Source organism: Brienomyrus brachyistius, chromosome 1 (genome assembly GCF_023856365.1).
Source record: "Brienomyrus brachyistius isolate T26 chromosome 1, BBRACH_0.4, whole genome shotgun sequence".
Taxonomy (NCBI): domain Eukaryota; kingdom Metazoa; phylum Chordata; class Actinopteri; order Osteoglossiformes; family Mormyridae; genus Brienomyrus; species Brienomyrus brachyistius.
Window position 1 is genome coordinate 20196944 of NC_064533.1, and position 6222 is coordinate 20203165.

Consider the following 6222-nt stretch of genomic DNA (forward strand, 5'->3'; position numbering starts at 1 on the left):
ATATCTGAAAAGGACGCAAGCTGTCTACTGCCTAATGTTGCGATCGAGGAACTGCTGAGTGGGCCGGTGTTTCTGTACCTCACCGGCTTGATAAATTTCTGTAAGGAGGAAAGTCAGTGGCGTGTAGGGCCCTGTAAAACAAATTCATTAAACTGCGAGCCTCCCAACATAGGCTATATAAGTTTAGACCTGTCTGTGCAGATAATAATAATATAACTTTACATACGTATTTATTATTATGTGCCACATAGGCAATGTATAATGTCTGAAGGTCTGAGACAGAGCAGTGTTGAAGTACGCCGGGTCCATTGCAAATTTGCAGGATCGTTCCCTTGCTGGTGGAGGCCTGAGGCAGGGTGGTTTTAAGGTGTGTTCAGCAGCTGGCGGTGAGGGTTGACCATGGGCTGTGCCAGGGCTGGCGGTGCCCTCACTGCAGCCAGGCCCGGGCACTTGGCACACCTCAACAGAGAGTTGTGCTTCTCCGCAGAGCTGGGGTTGCTTATACCTGTGTCTGGTAAACTTGAGCGGTATCTAATTGTTTTTATACCGTCATATCTTCCAGGCATTATACCTTGGTCTACGGTATTTTGATGGTAATTTCAAAAGCCCAGATACCGCGGTATACCCTTTTACTTTAACACTGCACAAGCCTAGTGTATGGGTAGAAAAATAACCTCCACCGATACATCCCTGCTTTTGTTAAACAGCGTCGGCTTTTCTTAAGAAACTGTAAGAGCTGTAAACGTTTTTTGTTGTTTTCAATATTCCATTTTCACATTTTTGTTTTCCTCTTATTAGGGCAGGATAAGAATAATTAGTGGTGTTAGAGTAGGGTATCGCAGAGAGCAGCCACAGTGACACAGTGTGTGTGTGTGTGTGTGTGTGTGTGTGTGTGTCGAGGCAACATGCCCGCTGATCTGGAGTGGATGGTGCTGCCGTTTGCTTTTCTGGGGCCCTGCATAGACCAGCGTAGCGGGTGCATGTGGTGTCATCTCTACACCACTGCCTGGACACATTTTCCTAACAGCTGCCTTTTTTTAATGTCTTTTGCATGTACGTGGTTTGTAGTCGTACGAAGGAATTTCTTTTACTTTCTTTTTGGACCAATACTGAGAGAGATAGGCCTGTTTTCCCCCCTCTGTAATTTGCGAGCCCACAGCTGTTTTATTTGTTATAAACCTATCCAGCTGCTACTGCTGATGTAGGACGACCTAATGCAACTCTCACCGCAGACAGGGAATGTCAAATATGGTCCGGAACAGGAGCGTAGGGTATTGCGGTGGTATTAGGTTCCCCAACGCGAGAGAAAAACACTCTTTAATTTCACTATACATAATCCTGGGGGGACACCGCGGGGCGATGTTTTTGATTTGTCGAATATTTTCCATCTGCGACGGTGCGGAATCCTGGGCAGCCTAGACTTTGGGATGCAAATGGCTAGGAAGTCACCTTCCATGCTGGGGGGGATTGAGTCTGATTCTTACTTGGGTTCAGCAGGTCATTTGGGTAAAGTGGCATTAGTCACAAACTTGAACAAGGTTATTAATTAAGCATGCAGCTTTGATTGGCTCTGATCCTTAAACATACCACAAGTCATGTCTGTGTCAGCCTAAACCAAAGACAGAATTACAAGTGCTGCAAGTAGGATGGTCTGGTTCTATCAGTGGCTGATTTTGCCTCTGGGATGAAAGAAACAAAGAGATAATTTGCAGGGATTGACTTCAAGTAAACAGTTTATGGGATCTACCAAGACCTTTTTTTGTATCTTTCTTTTTATAATAGTAACCAGACCAGTTGGATCATTAACTGTAACCATTTCCATTCATGCATTTATCAGCATTTAAAGTGTCTGACAGAGTCCTACCATGGTAACATGCTGGCAATGAGGAAGGTCCCACACACCTTGGACACGTGGACAGGTAGGATGAGAAGTAGATTGGGAAGACCAAAATGCCCCCCTCATGGGCAAAGACATTAAAAGGAGGTCAGGTGGCCCCCTCCCCTCCCCCACCACAGACGCCTGGGGCCTCATTTATCAAAGTTATGTAAGGAGATATAGACGCCAGAGATATGTGCAAAATCCCACATTTATCAAGCATAATTTGATGGGAGAAAAATGCATATTCTGTATCTACAGAAACTCAGGAGGACCAGTATGCAACATTGGACAAATCGGGAAAAGGCAACACCCATTCTAAAGCAGGGAACAGTAAGTAGGGGCGGCATGGTGGTGCAGTGGTTAGCACTGTTACCTCACACGTCTGGGACCCGGGTTCAAGTCTCCGCCTGGGTTACATGTGTGTGGAGTTTACATGTTCTCCCCATGTCGTCGTGGGGTTTCCTCTGGGTACTCCGGTTTACCCCCACAGTCCAAAAATATGCTGAGGCTAATTGAAGTTGCTAAATTGCCTGTAGGTGTGCATGTGTGAGTGAATGGTGTGTGAGTGTGTCCTGTGATGGGCTGGCCCCCCATCCTGGGTTGTTTCCTGCCTCGTGCCCATTGCTTCAGGGATAGGCTCCGGACCCCTCGCGACCCAGTAGGATAAGCGGTTTGGAAAATGCATGGATGGATGGAACTGCAAGTAAAACAGAGAAATGACCACTCACATGCCAACAATTCATACCATCAACCCACGCCTACATGTAAAAAACAGTATTTCTAAAAAATGTGTATTGGAATGTATTTTAATTATTATTATTATATTTGTTAATTCTATTTTATTATATTCAGTTTCTGAATTGTAAGATACGATATATTGCAAGATAAAAGTTGCATTTTCCTTTGATAATTTATTCTGTATCAACTATGTCTTTCCATGAATTATTATTATCTGTAATTGTCACAAGTGGCACTAAATGTGAATTATACGTGAATTCGCATTCATAGATCAACTTCTAAAAGACGTTCTTGCCAGTAACTGCGTAAATAGAATTATTACAAGGGAACGAGGTTTCATGGACCATCACAATTATTTTTACTAATTTGTTTACAGTTTGCACTATGTTAATGTTTTTGTTCTTTGTTTTGCATAAAAGGCATGTTTCCCTACGGTGTGGGTGAACGGACAAACGTAAAAATAACATTCCCAACGATATCCAGTTTTCCAAATGTAATCCGGACAATCCACCGCATTCACATTGCGAAATGGGCACAGTAGATGCAGAAAATGAAACAAGTGCTAATCAAGCTACTTTTGTCATTTTAACTACTTTTGCATCTACCTGCTGACTCTTCTGGCACGACCCCGCAAATACTGCATCCCTTATCATAGGATGCCATGCGCTTAAGTCTGAAGGCGAAGATATTGCTTTACCCCGATAGATATAGTCACACTGGCCTTACTTCTAAACATTTTCTTGTTTGTGATAAATGTCCTCGGGCTCCCAAAAACAAACCCTTTGTCGTGCCCCTACCTCTTCTTGTTTTTTTTTTGTATTATTATTTAAAACCATTTTTGTTGGCCTTTGCAATCAGAACAGCTCGATTTAACTATTATATGAGCATGCAGCTTATTTGCATCGACCATTTATGATTATTTGTTCATGGCAACTGGGCAGGATCTCAGGCTGCACGTTTGCACATTTACAAGATAGTTTCGACCTTTCCGAGGGGAAACGCACCCAATGTCCGGTTAGATGAATGCATTTTTTTTCTTTTCGTCTACGCATTTTTTCCATGATAAACTTTAGGCAAAGTTAGGTAAAGGAGGCCCCTGGTTTATATATTTGTGCTTGTGCTTAATCTCTTCTCTTGATTCCCTTCATGAAGTCGTGACCTTTTTGCTTACTGCAGCTAAAAGACAAAAAGACACATTCATTCTTAAAAAAAAAAAAAAAAAAAAAAATAGAAATGGGAAATGTTCCACTTGAAAAAACTTCCAACACTGCCCTCTCCCAAAAGGGCATTTTCCTGTGGGTTACTTTGACAGCTTATTGTAAGCTTACATTAAAAAACCCTTCTGGTGGTTTCTTGGGAGTTTATTATAAGAAATGAAGACAGGAAATATTTCCCCTGCCCTAGGTTACCTTACAGAAAGCAGACTTAGAAACTGGTTACCATCTTGCAACAGAACTGGAACCAGAGTAAGAGGAGAACATCTGCCGGTTTAATATAATAATGAAGATGAAAACAAAGCTGTTATTCATCATTTGTTTGTGCCTAAAACTAATAGAGATACTGTGGAAATAATCCATTAATGAGCTCTGCATAACCTAGCGGGTAACCCTCTCCGTCTGGTTTGAAAAATAGTAACATTTTAATTCTCACTAATGCTGAAACAAGTCTGTAAAAAGCTTTCTGAAGTTCTGGCAGGAATAAGGTGAGAGGAAAATGTGGGCAGGAGTGCGGGATACAGAAAGTGCCGGAATTACGGCCTTAATTATCATAGACTGCACCACACTAAGCATGCAGGTTTCACTCGTGTCATGATGAACATGCACAGAATCAGAATTTTTTAGACTTTCTTCATTTGAACATTTTGGGGATTTTCACATGCACTTTCTTCACCGTCTAACTGCTTCACTGACCACGATCCTGCTCGAGTTGACTGACTGTTATAGCTGGTTGGAAGAGCCAAAACAGTCAAGAAATGTGAGGAAGATGGTGCATCACATCCACTAGGAGATGTCAAAGTGCAGGTGCACTGACCCAGAGATGTCTACTATTGCCAGTCTGGGCCTTAGCTAATAAATGGTAGCAAAGTATGCCCCGATGAACTAAACGCTGGAGTACTGTGGCTCAGTATGGAATCAAACCCAATCCTAATTGTGTTTTTGGAACTTTTAATTAAGGAAACTAATCACTTCAATGAGAAAGGAGTTCATATTTCTTAATCAGATAGGGAATGCTTTCTTTTTCATTGAGATCCTTTTATGAAGGTCTTTGTTCTTTCCTTTCATTCTTCATGGCTTTTCTGCGACGATAACTTGAATTCCTAGGTGAAATAAAGAAAACACGTCCTGGAGTGTGTCGATTCGTATTCCAAGCAAGCAACCATGTGGGGGCAACATCGGAGTGTGCCAGTAATTTTTAAAAGCCTTATAGCAAAATGCAACTTTGAAAAAATGGAGTCACCATATTCAATGACAAAGGGCTTTTCTGGGCCTGTTTGATGGTAATAGAACTGTGGAAGTAGTCAAAGGATTTGATAACATCATTCAGGGAAATTTTAATGAGAAATGGATAACGATGAGTTTTAAAATTTTTTTTGTACTTTTGTTGTGATACGTTTGAAGCCTTGATCATACACGGTACCTTGTCGAATTGCCCGGGTGTACCGAAGACGACTATATTTTTCCAGATGGATCTCCAGCAGGCTGCTAGACTGTGAGGACTGGAGCTCTGGTCACGGGGTGTGGAAAAGGTATGGCTGCCACACGGTTAAAAACGCACGCTCCAGGAGTGAAACGGAGGGCGTGTGGAACAAACGTAGTGGGAAAGTACAGGTGTGATGCACGTTCATGCGTTGAGGAGCCAAGGAAAGCAGGACGACGCTACCAGCATCGCTTTCATAATATTAATGAGTCGTAATCACATGAATCAAATCTGGCAGCTGGAATGCGTCCATCCCCTCATTTTGCAGATCAGGGTTGGTGACCCTGGAGATGACCTGTTTTGTTATGGAAACAAACTTCGATGTAAAGGCAGTGTTGTCCCAACTTTCCCTTCACTGTTTATAGGATATTCATTTGATTTAATGCAGCAATGTTCAGAAGAGTAAGCCAATTATGGAATTTCTTTTGAACTTTTTTTGACCTAAAAAAATGATGAATTATCATATAATCCATTCTGCATTGTGGAGAATATTACAAACAAACAAGAATAGACCCTGTTTTTTACTGAAAGGTTCAAAAATGATTACATTTGACAATGGATGCTATTCGTTAATCACAAAAAAATGCATTTAGACTTGGGGGTTAATATAGGTCACTCTTGACGTAAGCTCAGTGTTCAAAATAACAGATGCACATTCAAAAAAAGTCATGAATTATTAACTGTGTGTTTATTTCCAAATTATTCGGTTAAGAAATCTATGCGAACTGTGTAAATTACGGGCATTTATCTTAGTGTTTTATCATTATGCGTGTTTATAAATCACTGTGTATGTAGTGGGAGCTGCTCAGTATCTATCTAATATATTCTAATAGATACAATAAGAATGCAAACAAATTTCTCTAGGACAGTAAATAGGAAAGTGCACTTGAAGGTGAAAGGAAAAAACG